We start from the raw sequence: 14,361 nt of genomic DNA, 5'->3' as shown, positions 1-14,361 counted from the left end.
CAAAGGAAAAAGTAGTTACTGGAGCTTAGGGAGAGAGAGAGCTGTGTGGAGAGGCTGCTCAACAGGAACTGATTTTACTCACATAAAAGAGTACATGAAGTCCACAGTAAACCCACAGAGAGGAAGACGGGGAATGAATAATCAGACTCATTCACATCCCTTGCTCTGATTTCCTGCTAGTATTCCTTATGATTGAAACCAAATTTTACACAAAATACAATGAAACCCTCAGTTTTCTGGAAGCAGCAACAGGTGGAGGCAATTATTGAGCTGATCCTAAGAGACTAATAGATGTTATTCAGTATCTATGTTTTAAAGTAATTATCTGATTAATACAGTTCTGAAATATCATCTTTTATTATATAAAATACTAGATAAATACTAATGACTAAAATTGAATGTTTAATAAATTAGACAGAACCAGGTAAATGTATTATATGTTGCTATTATATAAGGAAAACATGTTTTAGATTGGGGGAAATGATGTTTTAATGACATCTATGCATAAATATTAGCAGATGTGTTTGCTTGTATTAGCAAAAATTTTTACTTTAATGGCTTTGAATATCTATAGACTATTTCTCTTTTCAAAGCTTATCTTTTTTAAGGTGAATCAAATGTTGTATTTAGAATTAATTATTCAATATTCACCAGATAATAATGTTTACTATCATTATTGAAATGCATGGTAAATAGTATTTCTATAGTTATTCGTCAATATTATTTTACACTATTATTTAGATTTCAAAGACTTCTTCTTTTTTTTTTTTTTTTTTTTTTTTTTTTTTTTGGCACACGGGCTTAGTTGCTCCGCGGCATGTGGGATCTTCCTGGAGCTAGGATCGAACCCGTGACCTCTGCATGGGCAGGCGGATTCTTAACCACTGCGCCACCCAGGAAGCCCTCAAAGACTTCTTCTGTTTAAAAAACAATATTTTGAAAAAAAATGGTACTGATGAATTTAGGGGCAGGACAAGAATAAAGATGCAGACATAGAGAATGGTCTTGAGGACACAGCAGGGAAGGGGAAGCTGGGATGAAGTAAGAGAGTAGCATAGACATATATACACTACCAAATGTAAAATAGGTGGCTAGTGGGAAGCAGCTGGATAACAAAGGGAGATCAACTCATTGCTTGTTGATGACCTAGAGGGGTGAGATAGGGAGGAGGGGAGGGAGGCTCAATAGGGAGGGGATATGGGGATATATGTGTAAATACAACCAATTTGCTTTGTTGTACAGTGGAAACTGCACAACATTGTAAAACATTTATACTCCAATAAAGATCTGAGGGAAAAAAACAAAAACAAAAACAATATTTTGCTTTCTGCACATTTCTAATTATTTTTAATTATAATATCAAATTATAAAATTCATGTTCATTTTTCAAATGATACTTCAAATAAAAATTTTGTAGATGAAAAAGTAAGCTTACAATGTTAAATGTTATTAATGAAACTGATCAAACTAACAATCAATGCAGGTAAATAAGGTACAGATAGCACAATTGATTAATATTAATTTAATTATAAAATAATGTTTAAAGTAAGTAAATTGAATTATTTTCACTTCCTCAGCCACTTTCTGCCACATCTGCCATGTACAATTTCAATCACTGATTGTCTTAAATGTACATTCTTTCTTTACTGAGATTTGTGGCTGAATATAGTAGAAGAAAAAATTGAGCTCATTCTTTCAGAAATAAATAGTTCCAAACTCAAATAGGCCAACGACTATGGTTCACTGTATGCTTACTTGTTTTTCTGCTTCTAACTCCCAGTAATCTTAGCAGCCATACCAAACTTGCTTCCAGATATTCAAGCCTATTTCAAAATCCTTTTCTTCTCAATCTCAGTAGATGGCTTTTAATATAATCTATTCATAGAGAATATAAACATCATCAGGTCTAAAGCCCTTCCAAGCCCATTCTCTCTCCACTCACCATATAAAAATTAGTACTTTACCCCCAAGAAAAAACTCCAAAATCTTTAGAAATAAAACTTCTTCAATACATTTAAATCAATATTATAGACTATTCAAAAATCATGGCTATCACAAACACTTAGAAATCATGTAGTACATAAAACAACAAACCTCTTTTTAAATGTTTTCAGGAAAGTAAAGAAAATCCTCTGGGCACTAAACAAAGTAGGGGCTGCTGTATAAGTAAGCTATTATTCCAATTGACTTTTCAAGTGTGTTTTCAACCTAAAATGATACAAAGTTTTGGATTCTAATGAGCAAATTGTGAACAGAAGATAAAGCCTTTAGTCAAATTAAATTGGGTAATTAGAACTCAGATTCACATGTAAAGCCAGGGTATCAAAGGGCTACAAAATGAGATGGCTAGAATATCTCTTTCCATCAGCAAAGGGAAAGTTAAATTTTTTTTTTGTTCAGACTTTAGGAAGAAGAATCAAAGCTCCTTTTTAATTTTAATTTTGATAACTCAAAATTTATGTTCTGTCCTCTGCTAGGTTGTAGTTTCAAATGGATACTACTAACTGATCCAGATAACTCAAAGCTGGGAAATAAGTTTAATTAGTCCCAGGTTGATAGAGAATCAGTACATCTAAAAGAAGCAAATGTGATCACTTTAGAGGAGCATTTTCTTAAACCAGGCCTTCCAGAATGAGCACCACATAGAGTCAGACAAACATGAGTATAATCTAAAACAACATCACACATGGGACTATGGGAGTAAGAATCAGTGGAAATAATGCACAGAGGAATTCAAACTTCTAAGGACCTTATATAGTCCAACTGTCATACTGGATATAAAAGTATAATTAAAACTTTTGCAATATTAAAAAAGGGGAATTTAAAATCTGAGCAAAGAAGAGGTACCATAAAAAATGACACTGTGGATTTGAAAACAAAACTAGAAATAAAATATTTTGATTAAAATTAAACCAAGGTTGGTTAACAATAGACTAAATGTAGTCTGAGTGAACTGAAGGGTAGATGAAGAGTTTAGAAAAGATAAAACTCAAAAGGCAAAGAGATGGAAAATATGTATATGCTTTTGAATCACTGATGGAGAAGAGTAGAATAAGATCTATCCTAAGGGTTATCAAAATTCTAAAAGAAGAAACCTCAGTAGCATAAAGGGAATTGATGATGATATAATAGATGAAGATTTTTTCAGAATTTATTAGTGATAATTATCTCCGATTCAGTAAAGTACTAGGAAACCCAATAAATGTAGTTTAAAAAAAATGTAGAAATATTATAGTGAAAGTGTTGATCACTAATAACAGCAGGAGGATTTCATAAACTTTCAGAGTAAACAGGTTCCCAACAGACAAATCTCAATTAGAATGACTGCACAACAGTGTAAAGCAATCATATTCCAAGAAAGAGCTTTAATACAAAACAGAACAAAAAAAGAATGACTGCAAGCTTATCAAGTGCAAAAACAAAACAAAAAATAATCAATAAAGCCTAGGGTTGGTCTCTAAGTAAAGAAATATAAACTTACCTAAACTGACAAATAAAAAAGAAAGTCTATATATTTATAACAAACAAAATAAATCAGGAATGCATATGTTTGCCAAAGAAATCTGAAAATTTTGAGGAGATTGTGCCTATTTGTTTCTTTCAACATTTATCTAATGTATAGAAGTTGTACTGTATGCACCTTGAATATTCAGGCAAAACCTTTCAGAAAAGACCTATCTTTTCCTAAATACTAAGGAAAGAATACATAGAAACAACAGTTAAGATGTGAACTTTATAATTTAAAACTATTAGGTGATCTTTGGCAACAGGTTATTTGTTGAAATCGTGTGTGTGCGTGCACGCCCGTGTGCACCTACATCTTGTGTGCACATGCACAGGTATGCACAAAAACGTGTAGGTGGGCTTCTTAAATATTGGTAGCCTAAACAGATGAAGGAGGATTTTATGCCCTTTTGGGAACCTTGGTAAAATTCAAATAATTTTTATTAGGAGGTTTTATTTATAAGAATTTATTTATTGACTTATTTTTTTATAAAAAGGAACATAATGCTGAGAGTATTGATTACTTTAAATTTATTGCTCATTTTGAAATGTGAATTTTTTAAAAGCATTTTCAACCGCCTGTATTGCACAGTTGAGTTAATTACTGCTGATTAAATCCCCTAAACAGGATATTATTCTGTAAGTGCTATTCAGTTCATGTGATTATCATAAATTACTTTGTTATATCAGTCTGCATGGGAATATACACTACTAACTGACTGGTCCGGGGACAGGAAAGGGAGTCTTTAATTGCACATATACATGGATATATTTTAGGATTTTTTTATAAGACATTAAAAAGTGATACACTCTTTTACTTATTTACAAATGACTAAACTTAAATGTTATCATGCATTTAATTTAAATGATTGCAACATGCATAGATAACAAAATACTGACCTAAACCAGATTTGATCCTTGACTAAAGAGTCTCCCATGAGATTAGCTCACTGAATGCAGACATTCATCTCCTGGGAAGAATAAAGAAAAAATAGTAACTGGTGTTAAAAGTGAATAATACTGAAGAGTATTTATAGTTCAATAGTACATTTTTAGCTATTAAAACCAATGAACCAATATATTAGTTGTCACTGAGCATGAAATAATTGGATTCCAATGTTTTCATTCATTGGATTTTAAATAACATGATATGATATGATAAATAAATTTATGATAGTAAAACCTTAATACTTGTGAGGGTAGGTATAGAATACTAGAGAGAGCACTGAAGAAAGAATCAAATCCTATTTCTACCATTTTTTAGCTATGGGTAATAAGACTAAGTTAGTTTCTTAATCATCCTGAGTATACGTACCTATAAAATTTGTGAAATAAACTCTGTTCTGCTTCCTAGAATTGTGTTTGTTCAAAGTGATAATCTATTGCAGAACTATTTTAACTTGCAAAAATGGATATATATAAATTATCTTCCTTTTATTTATTTGATACTGATTAATAAGTAAAATGTAAGCGGTATTTTAATACTTGATAAAAACACCACAGGTGATTTATTGTAGTGGTTTTCTAACCATGTAAATTTGAAAGTATGCCTTAGACACACAAAAATAACACTGAAAACTAAACCTTGCTTTAGAAGTGGAGGGACATTTCATTACTTTCTTGTTTATTATAAGGGGATAAAAATTATTTGTAAAAATTCATTGCAGAAGCAACAATTATGTGGTCATTCATATTCATATTAATTCCTATTAATTAACTAATTGTTTCTTCAAAACTGTTACTGAATGCCTATTGCGTACTTTGGCAATTAATATATTAATATATGAATTTGGTGACTGTGGAGGTGGGGGAGGTTGCACATTCAAACCATAGCAAGATGTTGATGGGATGAATGAAGACCCAAAGTAACAAAACTCACTGTTAAGATGATATCTTATATATACAATAGAATATTAGCCAGCTGTAAAAAGCAATGAAACTGGGACATTTGTAGAGACATGGATGGACCTAGAGACTGTCATACAGAGTGAAGTGAGTCAGAAAGAGAAAAACAAATATCATATATTAACACATATATGTGGACTATAGAAAAATGGTACAGATCAACCGGTTTGCAAGGCAGAAATAGAGAAGACACAGATGTAGAGAACAAACATACGGACACCATGTGGGGAAAGTGGGGAGGGCTGGGGGGGTATGAATTGGGAGATTGGAATACCAAATTGTACACTCTAAAAATATGCAGTTTATTGTATGTTAACTGTATCTCAATAAAAGTTATTTAAATAAATAAATAAATAAATAATAAATAAATAAAACTGCCATGGAATTGGCTATAAAAAAAAAGATGATGTCTATTTAGAATCTTGAAGGATGTGAAGGGGTAGTCATTTGACAATGTTTGGAATGAATATTCAAGGCATAAGAAACAGCAAAGGAAAAAGCCCTGAAGGCAGATCCAGTTCAAGGAAAATTAAGGTGTCAGATGTGACTGAAGCTCAATGACAGAGAGGCTGATGGGGCATCATATGATGCAGCGTCATAATCCTATTTTACCAGTAGAAATGTTTTCAGTGCCCATTATTTGTAAGTAACGTTGTTAATCAGTTTATGACAAATGTGGATGAAATTCCTCTTTAATAGTTCACAATCTCATAGTAGACACTACTGGTCAAAAGAATATCACAATCAAATGTGATGAAAACATAATTAAGGCCTACACTACACTAGAGAGAGTAATTGAGGGAACATCAAGCCTTTCGGGATGATGGATACATGAGTTCAGAAACAACTTGACATTTGTTGTACACTGTGTATATTGTGAATTTAGCATAGAATGTTACCAATGAAATAGAAAAATCTATTTTGAACAGAGGAAATAATGTGCACATGCAACAGGACAAGAAAAATATGGCAGGCAGGTTAGGAACAGTAGGTTTCTTACCCAAATGGAATACAGAATGTATTACCAGCTGGCAGGGAGGTGGGGGGCAGGGGGTGGATGATAGATAAGAAAAGTAGGATGAGCTGAGATTGTGAAGTGCTTTGTATTCCACAATGAGAAGTTTTAGATTTTTCTTCTGGCTTTAATAAGCCAGTTCAGATTTTCAGACAGAGAAATGATGAGACCAATATTATGTATTTATGGTAATATATGGATATAGTAGCATTACAGCTGGAAAGCTGTGCAAGAGAGACTCTAGGCTATCACAGTAATCCAATCAAGCATTGAGGAAAAGTGAACTAAGGAGATAAGAGTAAGGACCAGAAGGTTACACTTTGGAGATGACAAAGGTACTTTTGGATGGGATACCAAAGTCAAGGAGGAGACTGAAGCATTCAGTCATTTTATATAAAGCTGGTTCTGAGGTCAGTCAATTTGGGACAATAAAATCACAGCTGTGCACAACTTCAGAAAATGAGTAGAGGACATCAGCATCACAGGTCTCAAAAGAAGATCATGCCAACATTGTTCCATTTCTACTTTGACTAAATTAAATGATGGAAGGTTGAAGAAATTCTAATATATTTTAATTTCAGTGGAGTATTATATTAGTGTCTTATAAAAATAACTCTTGAATATTAATTGAAACTGGCTTGCCTAAGAACACTATTACATAAAATATAGTTGCGGTGAAGAAACACAAATTAAACACAACTGACAAGTTGTTACATATCTAATTCTGGGAGATTGTGTTAGTTTTGTTTAAACATCAATTGGAAAGAAGGAAATGATTAATCTTAATTAATCCTTAGAAATTCCCAAGTTAAATAATATTGTTTTCCAAAAGATGATGGAGGTAATGAAAAGAGTAATGCATACCTTGGAATAATGATAAAATATATTGAACTTGTTTTAAGCATAAAAACCTGCAAATGTGTAAATTAAACACATAAAATACAGCATTTCTCTTGTATCCTACATAATTGTTACATAGTAATCCCTGAACCCCATTTCTAAAAACTCTTTTACTTTTTCTAGACCATTCAAAAAAGGAGCACATACAAATTTATGAAAAGCATTTCATACTTAAATACATTTATAAATTCAAAACCTGGGAGGTTTTATATATAAAAAGGATTAACTTAGAAATGATTGGGACCAAATGGCAAATGGTTGGAATATCTGATTTCCAAGTGCTAGGAGATCCCTGGTGACTGACAGAACAAAACACACAAAAAGTGCAAAGCCAGTTACAAGACACAGGTAACACCTTTACTTTTTTTTTTTCTTTATGTGGTAGTTCAGAAAGCATGAAGCCAGATTAATGATTCTAGATATTTTGATATTTTAGTGACCAATCTCAGAGGGTGCTAAGGTGAGAACAGAAAAGAAGAAAAAGGAAAAAAAAAATACTTTTGGAGTCGATAGTTTCCATCGTTATACCAAATCATACAATTTTGAATCCAGCTTAAAACTTCTGGCTCTTATCTTCAAGGTCTGGAAAGGTTAGGCCCTTACCACCTTAGCAACCACATGACTGTGTTCACCCCTGCCTTCTGCTCCACTGACTCATAGCATTACCTATCTCAAGGTTATTCTTAAAGGAACTGAGTAAAGGAAATTTCTTTATTGCAGTTAAAGGACAAAGCCTATAAGATAGACTTTTCTTCTCCATTTCCAAATATTCCTTTGAAATTCACTTAAATCTAGATCCAGTATTTTTTTTTTTTTTTTTTTTTGAGAAAAAGTAGATTCACTGTTCTTAGGCATTCAGTTAAGTTGTGCAATGATTCAAGATTTCCTTTCATTTGAGAATTCTTCTCAACCTCATCTATATTTTCTAATGGATATTTCTCTAACTTATCATTTGTTTACCAAGTCAATAAATTTGTTTTTAAATCTTCTCTAAGTATCCAAGGCATAGAGATATAAAGAGACCAAAAACACTCAAGTCCTGCCTCTAGTGGTAGCAACATATTAGCACAATTAAAATTAAGTCTCCTCAAAGACCATGCTGAACTCTTAGGACTGCATTGCAGTGGAGTGTTGTTAAGTGTAGCCATCATGCTGTACATTAGTATACTTGAAAGTTGCTAAGAGTGTCGATAGCGAATATTCTCATCACATACACATATACAGCTAAATATGTGAAGTGATGGATGTGTTAACAAAGCCTATTGTGGTAATAATCATTTCACAATGTATACATATATCAAATCATCACATTATACACTTGAAACTTATACAATGTTATATGTCATTTTTATGTCAGTAAAGCCAGGGAAAAAAGAACTGGTTTGCAGTCTAAGATGCTTCTGCCTAACCTTCCTTTTCTCCCCTTCTCCCTCTTTGCTTTAACCTAAGTCAGACCTGCAGCTGGTTCCGATGGCTCTCTTGCCTTTCCCTGATTCCTTCATTTTCCTGTACAAACACTATCCCTTGGAAATCTCTTGCAGAGTTAATTGTGCTTTTCAGAAGACCCAGGCAAACTCATGATGTGATTAAAACATCAAAATACTGTTTATGTTTTCAGATTTATACTCTTCAAATCACTGTTTTGAATTACCGTTTCAGAATAACAGCATGTGGAGAAAGAGCCACTACTTAAGGAAAGTGTCAGCTTTGTGACTGTTGCAAAGAAATTTGTTAGCTTGTGTCACTACTGCTATTTTTGTGCTTCTTTGTGGTTCTTCGTGTCTCTGTCTTTGGGTGCAGTCACAGAAAATGAAAGCTAAGAAAACAGGTTATTACATAGTCTATAAGTGTTGAGGGGTTAAAAAAAAAGACAAAACAAGAAAATAGAGTCAACTAAAATAGTTTGAAAAGAGAGCAAAGAAGGATAAATGATGCAGGAGGAAGAAAGAAGGGCACAGTGGTTACAGCAGCACCTGAGAAGGAGCTGAGAGGTCCAAGAAAGATTTTGCCAGCACTATCTGAAAAACAGAATAGCATACACACGTTTTGCCAAAACAGTTGTGTACTGATTATCAAATACATATTTACATGCATTTGTACTCAAATGTCCTTACTAAAACATTAATTTCAGTGAAAGTCAGTAAGACAGTTTCACCTAAGGTAAAAAACTTCAATAGCAACATTTCCATAAATTCTTCTTTCAAATTATTACACAACTGAAACCAAAATTTGTTTTGTTGTTACAGATAAAAGTTGCTGTACATCATCTCCACAGTTCCTATGGAATGCTTTTTTTTTTTTTTCTCGTAAGTGCTATTTTATTTGGTAAGTCTTTTGGCTACATCGCTATATGCTATTTCAACCTCCTTATCACTGGGGCAGGTATTGGTGAACTCATCCCTACTATACGCGTTAGTTAAGTATCTCCAGATGCCGGTCATTCCTTTTGGAATATCAAAGTTGAGATATTTTTTGGCCACCACCTTGACAATGTGCAGTTTGGGCAGCAGGTTGCAATCAGCTAGTGTCATTTCACTGCCATTCAGAAATTTACGTGTGGAAAACTTAACGTCCTCCATACTATTCTCATCAATTTCATCAGGGAGGGGAGAATTCAGATATTCATCCAGTTTCTGCAGTGTTTTCAAGAGACCCCTCTCCAATGCTTCATTAGTCTCTGGTCTTGAATTCTTGATATATGCAGAGAATTTGGCAAAGATGTCCATTCCAGCAGTATTTGATTCTGGGTGTTTTGGTGATAGCTTCAAGTACTTGGGGGGGGGCATAAGACTTCTTCAAGAAATTCTTCAATCTTATTTACATCCGTTTTGACCTCATTGTTGAACGTTATAAATGGTGGGTGGGTCCCCGGAGCCAAGTTCTGCAGGTCTGCAGGCTTCCTTTTTAGGTCAACAGTTGTGACACTAAACACAACTCCTTTGAGCCAAAGAATCATGAAGAGCCTCTGGGAAAAGGGGCAGTTTCCTATACTTTTACCATCACTGCCAGCCTTGACGAAGAGCTCGATGATGGGCTCTTTGTCCTCCTCCTTCAACGCGTTCAGCGGCATCCACAACGCCATGGCCGGTTCGGCTGGGCTCCGCGGACTGCGGCGGCGGCTGCTTCTGCTCTGGGGCTGCTCTGGCTGTGGGCTCCCGCCGCGCGGCGCCTCCTTGGACAGCCTCGGCGCCTCAGCCTCGGCGCCCAGCACCGCCCCACGCCCCGCGCGCGACCGGAATGCTTTTTTAATATAATAATTATTATCATTTCTATGCGTTTGTCTGTAAGCAAGGTATTAACAATTAACTAACTGATATGAAAGTAATTAGGCATTGAAGAGAAACTGAAGATGTGGTTCCTTATTAATTAACTCATTGACATATAATGGATGAAAAGTTAAGCAGAAAAATTAATTGTATACAATAAAAATACTGAAACAAGCAAAAGTTTTAAACATACGATAACTTTATATATTGTCATTTCTAAAGATAAATACTTAACTTTACATTGTTGACAGAAAAAATAATGTGAGAAGGGAAACAGAGGTTTGCAGCAGATATCTACAGTTTTGTTCTGCTGATTATATTCTTGTGAATTTTTCTTCAAAAAATGTTGTCCTTAGTGTAGTTTCTTTCATTAACTCTGAATTTTCTGTCCCCCATTGGAGATGTATGTAACACACTGACATAGAGAAAGCTTCTGCACAGGCACACACACGACATGCACATGGACACATTTGAACCTGTTAAAATTGTTTTTTAACTCCTTGCTCCTAACTTTATTTTCCTAACAAATTTTTTTTTTTAATGTGGCACTTAATAATATACTATTACATAGGGCTCCTCTTTCCTACACTCACATTCATGAATATCCTTTTATCAATTATAATGATAAATTATTAAATATTTAACAACAAAATGTTTAAGATTAGTAACATTTAAACCCAGTATTTAGTCATATCTTAGAATATTTTGTGTTAGGTTGATAAGCTTGAAAATCCTACACTAAGAAATAATACAGATTAGAATGTCCTCTGTCTGATAAACTTATACTAGGGGGAAAGGGTAGGGAAAAATTCACAGCATGCTGTGAATATCTATACAGAAAGGGAGGAATTTGTTTAAAAAAATGGAAGAAAAGTAAATAATTCTGAAGTCAGAAGATGGAATATTTACATGTGGCAGGACTTGATGAGTGTGTAAGTGCTTCCAAATATATGGTAGGCAGTTGTCTCCTGGGAGCTGTTGCCCCTCCTCAAGCCTAAGGATGACAAGCCTCTGAGTGAACATTTGCATTTAGATGGGCCTCCCTTGGAACAAAGAGGCATTCGGGAGCTGCATTAACTCATATTGTCCTCATCCTTTATCCTTTGAACTGTCTGTATGCTGGCTTGATAGAAAAATACAAACAATCTCAAACCTGGTCATCATTCTCACCAATCTTTTACTTGGGGCTGCTGTGTGTGGTGTGGTCTGGCTCCTGTGGTAGAGTTAGCAGGACTGATAAGAAGGGTTCGTCGGTAAAGAGGGTCAAGTATAATATCTTACCTCCTATTTTCTGCAGTTGACTGATGCACACTTTGTGTATTTGGGATGTGTTTCTCAAGGGAAGTGAGAGGGAATAGTCACCTTTGCGGGGAGGCAGGCAGCCCTGCAACCAGACTTGGGTTCAGTATACGAGGTCTGAAGAGAATGTGCACTGACAACAGTTAAACATCTCATTCTGTTAGTCTCAAAAAAACCCAAGTCTTGAGAAGTGGTACCAGTTTTACATCTCTGTTGGAGGTTTTCCAGCAGGTAATGGGCCAGAGCGTGAATCCCTGTGTTGATTGAAACTTAGTGGGGCACTAAAGTGGCCACACTGGCCTCAAAGAGTCAGTGAAAGTGATAGGACATTAGCTACAAATCCTGGTAAGAGGTTTCTATATGTAATGTTACAACAGAACCAAGTACCCGTGGTGTTAGATCACTCCAAAGTGGTAGGCAGAATAATGACCCCCAAAGATGTCTACAGCCTACTGCATGGAACCTCTGAGTCTGTTAGGTTCCATAGCAAAAGAAAGTAAGTTTGCAGATGGAATTCAGGTTGCTAATCAGTTGACTGTAAAAGAGAGAGAGTTACATCTTGGTTATCCTGGTGGGTCCAATTTAAGTACAGTTTTCTTAGATGTGGAAGAAAGAGGCAGAAGGGGCAGAGCAAGAGTGAGAGTGAGAGTGAGAGTGAGATTGAGAGAAAGACTGGAGTGTCCAAGAGCCAGAGGATGTGGCCTGCCTTAGAAAATGGAAACAGGAAGAAAATGGATTTTCCTGTAGAGGCACAAGAATGAAACGCAGTCCTGCTACATCTTGATCTTTACCTGGTGAGACTCATTGGAATTTCTTAACTAAAGAATTGCAAGCAAATAATTTTGTTGGTTTTCTTAGGCCTCTAGGTTTGTAGTGATTTGTTACAGTAGTCATAGAAAGTTCTTGTAGAGCAGGCAGGCAATGCTAAGCAAATGATTCATTTCTCATACACATAAAGGGAGTCTTCTGTAGTTAACATTACCTCCAATTCCATCAGTATATGAGCCTAGACATCAAACTATACATAGTCTTTAAATGCTTATTATTGTTATTTTCATTCCAAATACCAATAGTAGAGGGTGTGCTGGGTTGGTTGGTCTTTGCTGTCCTGGCTGTAGGAATGACTGAACATATGACAAGCACACCTTAAATTCAAATCACCTTATTCTTTTTGAATGGTTTAAATATACATCTTCATTTTTTAGTCTTGCCAGGAGAGAAATGTGGCATTAAAGAAAATGATGTAATTGGAACATGGGGCAAGGGCATGCAGGATCTCTTAGGTTTCTTCTAAGAAAAGGGTGATAACTTTGAGTTTCTAGGTTACAGTTTATCAAGGGAAAACTCTCTGATTCAGAGTGCTTCATAGAAGAAAAGGTCTCCTGGCAGAATACCACTCACCACAGCCCTAAATGCAGCACATACAAAAATCTACCAGTAACTATACATTCTAAACAAAAATGAAGTGTGGGTGTGCATCTAGTGCCTACTGCCTCCACTCTCCTACCAGGATTATAACCTCTCCAAGGCTACGACTAAGTTACCCATGTCTTTGAATGAGTGTATACCTAAGTTGCTCGACACTAAAAATGTTTTGTAATGACTTCCTAAGTTCCTAAGTGCTTATCACCCAAGAGGCTCTCTTAAAAGGATGTGTTCTGGAGTCTGTTTATTTAAATGTATAACATGGAAGGGCATAATGTTGCTTCTTGTAGTGTGTTTCATTTCCTTATGCTGAATTTGTGGGTGAGAATTGTTCTTCATGCAAGGAAAGACTTCTCAGGATACATGGCAACATGACAGATAGGATTGACAACTGCTGGGATTCTAAATCTTGCAGAGTCTAATAATAGATGACAGATTAAGAATAATTGACAGTGTCATGATGAAGTGTTTATAATTACAGCAAAAGGGACTTCGATTGATAGCTGGGGGAGAAGGCAAGGGACTATCAGAGGGAAATAAATGATTTCACAGGTATTAGACTTCAAACCTAGCTTAATAAGCCTGCAGTTCATATGGTAAGTGACAATAATCTGTGGTGTTCATACTAGACTTTTCCCATTTTCTCACATCACAAACCACATGATATGTTTTAATGAAATTCAGGAGAGCAGGTAGTTTCTACATAGAAAATGAATAAAAGAGACCAGTAATCTATGTTATATAGTTATTACTAGTTTATAAGTTATGCAATTATTACTGACATGTATATGTTGCTTTTAGGCATAGACTGAGCTAAGGTCAAATACTTTTAAAATCACCTGCCTACACTCTCCTTGTTTTAGCCATTAGTATGAAACACATTATTTTTTCTACAAATGACATTATTGTAATTAGCACTCCTTATAATGATTTTAGGGAGCTGTTAATTAGTTTAATTCTATTAGCTTTTAAACAGAAAGCATTAATGCAAAAATGCATGTTAATTGGTGCTTGGAATTTGGGACTTGACCATAAAAAATTAAAGCT

The 14,361-nt window shown here is 34.9% G+C and overlaps 1 pseudogene; it reads right to left on the bottom strand.

Moving 5' to 3' along the window:
* Positions 1–9,632: 9,632 nt before the first annotated feature.
* LOC130834933 (chloride intracellular channel protein 4-like) lies at positions 9,633–10,485 on the bottom strand (annotated as a pseudogene).
* Positions 10,486–14,361: the final 3,876 nt, after the last annotated feature.

This window comes from Hippopotamus amphibius, chromosome 13, assembly GCF_030028045.1.
Source record: "Hippopotamus amphibius kiboko isolate mHipAmp2 chromosome 13, mHipAmp2.hap2, whole genome shotgun sequence".
In the NCBI taxonomy this organism is placed as follows: Eukaryota; Metazoa; Chordata; class Mammalia; order Artiodactyla; family Hippopotamidae; genus Hippopotamus; species Hippopotamus amphibius.
This window is presented reverse-complemented; position numbering and strand designations above follow the sequence as displayed.